Source organism: Onychomys torridus, chromosome 3, assembly GCF_903995425.1.
Source record: "Onychomys torridus chromosome 3, mOncTor1.1, whole genome shotgun sequence".
NCBI lineage: Eukaryota > Metazoa > Chordata > Mammalia > Rodentia > Cricetidae > Onychomys > Onychomys torridus.
Window position 1 is genome coordinate 21120968 of NC_050445.1, and position 8363 is coordinate 21129330.

An 8363-nucleotide genomic window follows, 5' to 3' on the forward strand; every position below is an offset into this window, starting at 1 on the left:
GTAACAGAAAGTTCTCGGACCTGGCCTCTCCACTCAGAAGTGAAATAGAATGAAGAGTGGAATCTAGAGGAGGATACCTGATGCACCTGAGTTATAATAGTGAAAAGGCAAGACAGACGGAGAAATGGTCAAGGTCAAAGGCCGCTGTGTTACAGTCTAGAAATTACAAGAAAGATAAACTATGGTGGCTTAAAGAAAAACTACTGTGTAAGGCAAGAATTTGTTTTGTTCATGCTGCTTTCTCAGGAGGGAAAGACTTGAACATATTTCTAGACCAATGAGAAACAGAGAGAGGTCAGGGAGAAAGGCCAGGGGAGATAGTGAATGGCAAGAAAAGATCAGGAACATGGAGAGCTCTTACCATTGAACAAAGGGCTCTCCTCAGCCAGAAAGCTGTGAGGACTCTGAGAATGTCAGTTCTGAGACAGAAGAAAGGAAAATTCAGAGTGTTCACATGAATGTGTGACATCTAGTGACAGCAAAGCGAAAAGCTGAAAGCTGCCTGCGAGGGTTGGTGAGGTGTGCTGAACAGGATCAGTGTGATGAATGGGACAAGCCAGTAGAGATGGTCACCAAAGAGCACTAAAATGGGAGAAGATGGGATATGAAGTAAAACGTGAAGTTGTAGGATATAATAGTCCATGCTTTTTGTTTATTTTCTTTAAAGACTGGGTTCAGAAAGCAGAAGCAGATGTAAAATGTACATTTTATAGATGTACTTGAAATAGATTTAACCTAGACATGCAGTCTAGCAGCTGACATTGAAATGAGCAAGCTATTCTGTAGCGAATGAATGGCATCAAAACAAGGTAAGGTGGCTCTAGGTAGTGATCACAGGTCTGGCTGCAAAGAGCAGAGACTTTCTTTTGAAGGTTGGGTGTAATAAGGGTGAACGATCTTCCAGCTCTAGGATGAACCGGCCTCTTCTGTGAGAAGCCTTTCAAGGATCCCCTTTAACATTAGGGACTCATAATGTCTCTCTATATGAGGAATTATCTTGATCCATTTATTGTATCTATATATTTTAATTTTTATTATATTTATCTAGTGTGTGAGGGGGGTGGGTTATCTCGGGAAGGGTTAGCAACTTCCAAGGGTTTGAAGGGAGATGCATGCAGAGATCAACAGTTTGGTAGAGATGAATTAGTTCAGAGTGGTAACAAGAGAGGGAAGTGGGAGAGGAGGCAGATAATGCAGAAACTGGCAAGCCATTAGGAAGTCCTTGTTCTGAGAATCCCAAAGTATAGTGCCAGCTTTGGTGAATGGCCTTGACTGAACCATACCAGGGCAGCTGGCATTATGCTGGAATATGAACGGCATGAGGGGATCACAAGGGTGGGCTGAGAGCCAGAGGACAGGGAGGCATCAGTCTTGAACCCATGAGGTGGTCCCATGAGTTCTGTACTAATTCTTTCCGATGGTGATGCCTTGAGTAACCTAATGACTCATTTACTCTTTTTGTTAATGATAGAGTTTCAGGTAGTCCTGCTAGCCTGGAATTTACTTATGTAGACGAGGCTGGCCATGTAGTCCTGAACCTTCTGCCTCCTCCTCCCAAGTTCTATGGTTAAAAATACTCCACTGCACCTGAATTGATCCCACTTCTTAAAAGCTTTACCACATTTAATATCACCATTGAGGATCAGGCCTCTAGTACATGAGCTCTTGGAGTGCAAGCCACATCGTATCTAAGGGGTATGGTCTTGAGGTTTTTACCTCCTGAGAACTAGAACAGGTGATGCCTTAAGATTAACTGCATTTGGGCAAATATTCCAATGTAGCTTACACAAATTTGAGATATTAAAGAGAATTATCTACTTTATAATGTTATGAAAAATGATATTTGTAACAAACATCTGCTTATTATTTTAATTCTACTACATTTGTAGTTTATGTTCCTTTTGTAATTCCTACTACTTTTTATTTATGAATTTGTTCTTTTTGTCAGGATGAAAAAGTTGCAAAACAGAAGATTTGGTTATTTCAGCTTTTAAATGGGATCTGATGCTGCCTCCTAATGATCATAAAATAAGTAAATAAGGATAAGCCATAATAAGCTATATTCCACATATTGTAATGTAGAGCCAGAAACAATGGTATTTGAGCTCTTTAAATATCCTGTATTTGACACCACATTATAATCAAGTGTAGGTCTGATGTCATCTCTGTAGTGAATTATCCTTTATGAAAATGGAGTCAGAAATGGGCTTTACCTGGACAACATGGAGGAAGATGGCAAGTACCTACCTTGTTATTGGCATAATGGAGAGTGAATTAATTGCATTTGTATTTTTCTGTTGCATTTGTCTTGGGTCATGGTATACCATCTCCAAGTAAAGGCAGAGATGAGACTTTTGAAGAATGCTTTTCCTGAGAACTAGGGTTGATTTGCATTGACTTCTGACCTTGTGTTCCACTTTCCTTCCATTTAGAGAAGGCAGTGAGGACTACTTCCTTCTTAGGAAAGATAAACTTCCCACTCTTACCTCAAGTAAATGTGCATGGCTAAGGTAGGGAGCTTGGATATGAAATTGGTTCAAAGTACAAAGTGTGGTGGCTCTCTAAAGTTCAGCTAGGCACACTGCAGGCTGCATTTCACCAGCTCTGTCAGTGAGAACCATCTACAGAAGCCACTGTCGCCTGACTTCCAGGCTACAGCTTATAGTGAGGTGCTGCAGAAGTCTGCAGAACAGTGATGATTGCTTCTGCTCTTCTGATTCTTTCTGCATGAAAATATTCCACATGACAAACACTGGCTGCCAGGGAAACCATCAATTATCTCTGTGCTGACTCATAATGATGACAAAGGTGGGTGTTGGAAAAATTCTGGAAACACATCCTCAAAGATAAGAACCTGATTGCTTATCTAACTTGGTTGGATAGAAAGAAATGATAATCCTAGCAGCTTGTAAAAATAGAACACCAGGAACCATGACATGAAGTCTGAAATGTTTACTTAAATTAGTACCTATGGTCACCTAGAATTTGGCAAATCTAGAGGCTTTTGTGTTTAAATACAAACAATACAGAACCGTGGAATGTGCTGGCTACTCCTGATGGCACTAATGGCAGCCCAAGAGGCTCAGACTCTTTGCTGAGAAGGTTATCAAGAGACCAGGGGATTGCCATGGTTAGATACAAAGGTTTTGGTCTTTTATAGACTAGGGCTGGTGTGGTCAAAAGCAGATTTGGGTCTCGTCTTAAGGAGTGATATCTAAGAATTAGGATAATGACCTGGGTGGTGGAGGTGCACGCTTTTAATCCCAGCACTCGGGAGGCAGAGCCAGGAGGATCTCTATGAGTTTGAGGCCAGCCTGGGCTACCAAGTGAGATCCAGGAAAAGGCGCAAAGCTGCACAGAGAAACCCTGTTTGGAAAAGCCAAAAAAAAAAAAAAAAAATTAGGATAATGACACAAAAAAAGCAAGAACAAGGTCTTTACAATGGAGGGGCTGCAGAGGCCTTGCTGTGCAACATTGAGGACCTGAGTTCAAATCCCTAGAAACCAGGTTTTAAAAAGTGGTCACGGCCGCTTGTGCACCTGTAACCCCAGCCCTGTGGGAGATGGAGACAGGAGGATTACTTGAGCTTGCTAGCTCCAGGCTCAGTGAGAGACCCAGTCTCAAGAGATTAAGGTAGAACTAGAGCAGGACATTTAATGCTGTCTTCTCTAACTTCTCTAGTTGCATGGGTGCATGCACCTATGTAACATATACAACACACATACATATACACAACACATATACACACACATAACCACATACATACACAGACACATACAGCATATATAAATGTACACACAGCATATATACTCACAACATATATACAAATACAACATACATACACATACAGCATACTCTCACACACACAAGCACAAATTAAAATATACACTTGAAATGGAGATATGTAAGTAGATTCAGATGGCTTCAGGTTTGCAAGTCTTATAGAGCATCCTGAAGGCAAGTGATAAGAACCTGCCAGGAGCTGCCAGGATGAGAGAGAGTACGAACACACTAGAAGTGATATCCCATCACTATTGCTGTATTCTGTTTGATGGAAGAAAATCATCAGGTCCAGCCCACCCTCATGTGGAGGACATCTCTTACAAGAAGACATACAACATATATATGAGATTTTACACAACGGTTTTATAAAATTTTTCAAAATTAAAAAGCATTTAAAATAAATCATTTACAATTATGGCTTTTTTTAAAAAGTGAAACTATGAAGAAAAGCATGATATAAAGGTCCCTCATCACTTCTGAGGAGGAAGAAGGATAATGTCACTGAAAAGTTAAAAGGCACCATGTCTTAATGCAGACTCCATAGCAACTGTGTTTCTCAGGCCACCTCTTTAGCACACTGGAGACACAAGTACGGTCCTCCATTATCCCTTGTGCTCTTATATATGTGTAAGGTATTTCACAATGGCAGGCTATTTTATTTTAGTGTGTGTGTGTGTGTGTGTGTGTGTGTGTGTGTGTGTGTGTGTGTGGTGTATATGTGGGCGATATATATGTGAGTGCGGTCTATGTGGTATATGTGTGGTGTGTGTGTGTATAGTATATGTATGTGATGTGTGTCATACATATGTACATGGCATATGTATGTGTGCTGTCTTATGGTATATGTATGTGCTATACGTGTTTGTGGTTTACATGTGTGGTGCATATGTGGTATAAGTGTGTGGTGTATTTATATGGTATGTTTGTTATACGTGTGTGATGTCTGTGTGTTTTTTATGTGTATGTGGTTTGTGTGTAATGCATGTGCGTGCTGTGTGTGTATGGCATACATGTGTAGTACGTGTATGTGTATATGTGTGTGGTGTATGTGGATATAGACTATGTACATGTGTCGGCAGAGGAAGTGTCCTAAAGTCTGGACTGTTGGGTGGTGTCTTTCATTCACTCAGGCTTCTCACATGAGTCTATGATGCTAAGATTCTGGATCCCAACATGGATCTTGGGATCATAGGACAGTTGGGCAGCGAGTGGGCAAGCCTGAACCTGGGACCTTGAGGCCTGGCATAATATCAGGTATGGACATACAGTGCACAATAAAGTTGAATGCTCTTCCCTCATCCAATGACTGATGAAAGCAGATGCAGAGATCCATGGCTGGGCACCAGGCTGAGCTCCAGGAGTCTAATTGATGAGAAAGAGGAGGGATTCTATGAGCAAGGGACATGGAGACTATGATGAGGAAATGTAGAGATGTCCAGCCAAACTAGCGGAAACCAAGAACTATGGACCAATAGCTGAGGAGACCCCATGATACTGGAATGGGCCCTCTGGATAGGTGAGGCAGTTGTTTAGCTTGAACTGTTTAGGGGACTCCCAGGCAGTAGGATAGGAATCGTCCCAAGTACATGAGCTGGCTTTTTGGGGCCTAGTGTCTATGGTAGGACACTTTGTGCAGCCTTGGTGCAGGGAGGAGGGGCTTGGACCTGCCTCAGCTTAGTATGCCAATCTCTGCTGACTCCCTATGGGAGACTTTGCCTTGGAGGAGGTGGGAATGGGTGTGGTTGGGAAGAGGAAGGCTGAGGGTTGGGAGGAGGGAGGTGAGGGGAATCTGTGGTTGGTATGTAAAATGAATAGAAAATCTCTTAATAAAAAATATTTGAATGCTCTTTCCTTGCTCTTTCTGCCACTTAGATGCTATTTCTGTACCTGACTGCCTACATGGGGGGATGTCAGTTATGCACTTGTAGAACTGTTCTCTTTTCATCTGCAGTGCATCTTTTATCTAGGTTGTCATGTTATCATCTGGATGCCTTAGCTCTTAGGATGCATGTTCATATTGATGTTTTACGAGAATTTGAGCACAAAGATGCCACTCTTGAAGTATCCTGTCTTTATTTGTTTACATCTTATGCTGCATCCTATGTTATGATTTGATAAAGTTTATAAAGATATAGAATGACATTAAGGAAAAATGAAGATGGAAAATGGAGGTCCAAAGAAAAGCAAGGTGAAGCTATAGGTACGTGGAGTTTACAAGGCATTTAAATTGATCAACAGAGCTGTTCAGCAGGTGGACACACCTGCAGAGATTTTTGCAGACTCTTGAAAAATTTGTTTATGCTTCATTTTGCTTTGGAAAATCAACATGAAGGCAACTATGAGAGCTATGCCATTCATGATCTATAAAATAATCATTACTACTGTACAGAAGTATAATGATGTCAGCCCCTTGAAAGATTTAAATTATTTTTAGAACTTTACTATCATATTCTGTTAATTTTAATGTGTACTGAGAAACATTTAAACATGTAGGAAGAATTGAGAAGAATATAAGCAGATTAAATAGGGATTTATATGACACAGACTCATTGAATCTTTAGCCTAAAGGAAATTTGGCCATCTAGTCAACCTCCTTATTTCATATATGAAGAAACTGATAGATATAGACAGAAATATGTCTAGTGTCATACAAATTGTCACTAAACTCTAAAACCCTCAATGTCACTAAGAAATCTAGGGTTGGGACATTTTCAGTGAAAATAGTGAATGGATGAGGTCAACACTTGCAGTCTTGAAGGAAAACCAAAGGTGGATATCCTAGTTTGCCTCCTATTACCATGATAAACACTGTGATCAGAGGCAGACTGGTGAGGAAAAGTTTTATTTGGTTTATAAGTTGGCTTAAAGCAAAGAGTGGATTGATGTCACTCCACAAGTCTGTCATGGAGGGAAGTTAGGGCAGGAACTCAAGGCAGAAACCTGGAGACAGGAGCCGAAGCAGACACCATGGAACATGGTTGCTTCCTGGCTTGCTCTCCATGATTTGCTCAGCTTACATTTTTATGCAAACCAGAACCACCTGCCCAAGGTGTTACTGCCCACAGGAGACTGAACTCTCACATCAATTGTTAATCAAGAAAACACCCCACAGACATGACAATAGACCAATGTGATGGAAACATTTTCACAAATGAGATTCCTTTTCCCCAGAGGATTCCATCTTGTGTCAAGTTGGCAGAATCTAATCACATGATGAATTTATTATGTTTTAGCTAAGGAAGAATTGGTTAGGTTAAGTTTTATAAACTAGGTTGATATTGTACATAGGAATTGAGGGAAGATTTGTTTAGGGCTTAGTGGGTTTATGCCACTTCTTGGTTTAAGAAGTGAGCTGACAGTGTTTGGCCATCAGCCTTTGAGGCAAGTTCCATGGAGCTAGATGGTTGCAGAGTGGTAGGTTTTCAGAGTGTGAGATGCTGCTGACTTGGCCTTTAGAGGCCAGTTCCCTGAAACAAGTTATCACTTACTGATTAGGAAGGTTAAACGAGCTCTGATGGTTCTCTATTAATATGGCCACAAAATCATCATCTCACAGAAGTATGGGGGGTTTTGTTTTTAAAATAAACTTCCAGAAGAAAAAGTGTTCAAGACAGAGAATATGTAATTATGCAGAAGAGTTTGATTTGTTTATACCACACAGAGAAAAGTATTGAGAAACAGAAGGAGGCCTAAGAAGAAAGAAGACACAATGTTTCCTTACAGGAGAGAGACCATTTTTCTCCTGTCTAAGCAAGGAGCTGAAAATGGAGCATCTTTTCTTCTAGTTGTACACTGGAGACTTACAATTTTTCTGCAATTGAACCTTTTGGATCTTGGCATTGAATGCACATTTGTGCCCTGGACTCTCACTGTTTCTTCCAGAGGCATATTCAATATTCATTTGTCATTTTACAGAAGCATCCTAGGTCACAGCAGTGAATCAAGCTGCAGTCCTCAGTGGAAGATGCACAAATGCATCTCCTCTGCACTTTGCTTCTCGCCCAAACCTACTTCATGTATTTCATAGCAGATTGAGTTAGACGTATCGTCACTGAAGCTAACCACAGAGAAGGGACTGCCATTCTTCTTTCTTCCATGACTACATTCACCTTAGGGGCATGGTTAAAATATGAGTGACTTCCTGTGTCTAGTGCATTACCCAGGTTCTTTGGTGATTACCCAGGTTTTTTTTGGCGAGAGCATTTATGCTCTTATCCAGCCTTCTGTGATTAGGTCTACATTGGGCTCCTTTTCATATCAAGAACCCATGACTTCACTTTGAGTTTATTCCAGCTCTCACTTGTTGATGCCGTTTCCCTTGTATTTATTACCTGATTCACTTAAGATGCTACAAAAAAAGCTGGTTTTGGTGTTGGTGTATGACTTGGCCACTTTATACAGGGCTGTATTTCAGCACCAGAAGCTTTGAATTCTGGCTTAGGGACTTTACTCAGGTATTTTAAGTTTTTGGAAGCCAAAATTCTATCTTTCTCTTGGGACAAATACTAAGACAACACGTAGGCTAACACATTAGTGGTGGCAAGTATGGTAGGTGGCCAGTTACCTCAGAACACCAATGC